The following is a 2,920-nucleotide window of genomic DNA, read 5'->3' on the forward strand; positions in this document are numbered from 1 at the left end:
GTCTGTTGCCAACCTCTTGTCTCGTGATGCGTATTAATTTGACGTTTTGTCAGGAAGAGGATTGCAAACGGTGGGGTTATTTTTGTAAGCTGTGTTTTAATGTCTCCTTCCCCCACCCCCTTTTTTTACGATAGTATTTTTATGTGTGTTTTACTAAAGATAATTCCTCTGACTCCTCTCACAATATAATTTTTTTTTTTGGGGGGGGGGGGAGCTCCTGGCTTGGGTAGGAAGCCACTTCTGTTCCTCCATGGGTTAGGAAGTGCCCCGGGCCCTGGCAACCCATGCTACACCACTGGGATTCCATACATTGTTCCAAATCCAGTTGTTGATAGGAGAGCTCAAAAGTGCATGTGCAGACAGAGCTTGCTCAGTGCAGCTGACAAGTGACTTGCACCTACACCATTTTCAGTTCATGAATCCATGGTCCTCACGGAGAAGAATGGGGCACTCTGTGTATGTAATAATAATAATAATAATAATAATAATAATAATAATAATAATAAATATATTTATACCCCCACCCATTTGGCTGGGTTTCCCCAGCCACTCTGGGCGGTTCCCAACAGAATATTTAAAACATGATACAACATCAAACATTAAAAACTTCCCGATACAGGGCTGCCTATAAACACCAAGCAATTTGTGATGTGGCAACTAAGGGCTACAGGCTCCCAACCCTGGAGGAGGGGACAGGCTGAAGCAGCAACAGGGTATTGCACTGCAATGTGATGGATGGCGCATGCATGCACACAAGGAAACAGTACGCATTAAGACTGCAGACCAGGATCCAAAGAGAAGCACATTTGTGCATGCAAATTATTATTATTATTATTATTATTATTATTATTATTATTATTATTATACCCCCACCATCTGACTCAGTTGCTCCAACCACTCTGAGCAGCTTCCAACATATATAAAAACAAAATAAAAATAATAATTTATTATTTCTACTCTGCCCTTCTGGCTGGATTTCCCCAGCCACTCTGGGCGGCTCCCAACAGAACACTAAAAACAGAATAAAACTTCAAACATTAAAAACTTCCCTAAACAGGGTTGCTGTCTTCTAAAAGTCAGATAGTTGTTTATTTCCTTGACATCTGATGGGTGTTCCACAGGGCGGGCGCCACCACCAAGAAGGCCCTTTGCCTAGTTCCCTGTAGATGCACTTCTCGCAGGGAGGGAACCACCAGAAGGCCCTCAGAGCTGGACCTCAATGTCCAGGCTGAACGATGGGGGTGGAGATGCTCTTTCAGGTATACTGGGCTGAGGCCGTTTAGCGCTTAAAAGGTCAGCACTCGCCCCATGCGGTCACTGGAGCTCATGTAGGACTGTGGATCAGGGTTCCTTTGAACTGTCTGCATTTGTGTGTGATAAAGTCCCCTGTCTCTCACCGGGCCTGTCTGAAGGGCCTTCGCTCCTTAGGGTGCATCCTCTGTCCTTAACCTGGCGGCAGTAAAAGGTAAAGGGACACCTGACCATTAGGTCCAGTCGTGGCCGACTCTGGGGTTGCGGCGCTCATCTCGCTTTATTGGCAAACCAGAGCAGCGCATGGAAACGCCATTTACCTTCCCGCCGGAGCAGTACCTATTTATCTACTTGCACTTTGACGTGCTTTCGAACTGCTAGGTGGGCAGGAGCAGGGACCGAGCAACAGGTCGTGGGGATTCGAACTGCCGACCTTCTGATAGGCAAGTTCTAGGCTCTGTGGTTTAACCCACAGCACCACCTGTGTCCCATCTGGCGGCAGTAATGAGGCCATAACTCAGGTCCGCTCCTGAGGTCTCACGTTCAGCCCCTGCTGCTGCCAGCGGGGAGAAGACCAAGGACTGAGAGCTCTGCCTGGCATTGCTGGAGAATCGCTAAGTCGCTAAGTGGTCTCTGTATGTGGTGGGCACTCGCCCATCTTCCTGTGTTGTAGCCACGCCATCTTGCTGAAGAGCAGCAGCCTGCCTCGTTGGCACCGCTAGTCACGCCTGGGAGGGTGCCCCGTCACCTCCCGCCGGGAGGTTTGACTTCGTGCCACCATTTCGTACCCTCCTGATCCTGTTTCGCATTCCTGCCTCTGGCATTTGTATAATGAAGGTCAAGAGCGAGCCGGGAGCTGAGAGAGGCAACTGTTTACACTGGGCTGTGTGGGCGTGAAGTCTGGCTGCCTCGATGTCCTCTCTTGCTCTGTCTAGCTCCACTTTCCTCTCCTCCGCACAACCCCCCTCGCTGCTGTACGCCTGTGTGGGTTCAGTGTGGCTTCCTTAGCAGGTGTGTTTGACCCGGCAGTGGGAGATGCAGGGCTTTCGGACGACAACGTTTGAGCCCAGGAGAATCTGATTTTCACTGTCAAACTATGTTCATCTCCCGTAGCTCAGTTGGGTAGAGCGTGGTGCCCATCATGGCAAAGCTGCAAGTTCGATTCCCATATGGAGCAGCTGCATATTCCTACATTGGAGGCGGTTGGATGAAACTAAGGGTCCCTTCCAACTCTACAATTTTGTGGGGATTCGGTGCATTTTTATCCTAGGGAACAATTTCCCAACACATGCTAGCATCATTGCTCATCTCATGCAGGCATATGTAGTACCGTAGTACCTTGGTTCTCAAACTTAATCTGCTCCGGAAGTCCGTTCCAAAACCAAAGCGTTCCAAAACCAAGGCACGCTTTCCCATAGAAAGTAATGCAAAACAGATTAATCCGTTCCAGACTTTTAAAAACAACCCCTAAAAGAGCAATTAAACATGAATTTTACTATCTAATGAGTCCATGGATCCATAAAGCAATAATCAATGTACTGTACTATAAAATAAAGAAGACAGTATTGTAGATGATGAAAATTAAAATTATTATTATTTTCTTATCTGCACTGATGATAGTCATTGGTTGGATGGGGGGCTTTTATCCATTTCTGCAGTCACACAGTCA

This window comes from Podarcis cretensis, assembly GCF_951804945.1.
Source record: "Podarcis cretensis genome assembly, chromosome: 2".
NCBI lineage: Eukaryota > Metazoa > Chordata > Lepidosauria > Squamata > Lacertidae > Podarcis > Podarcis cretensis.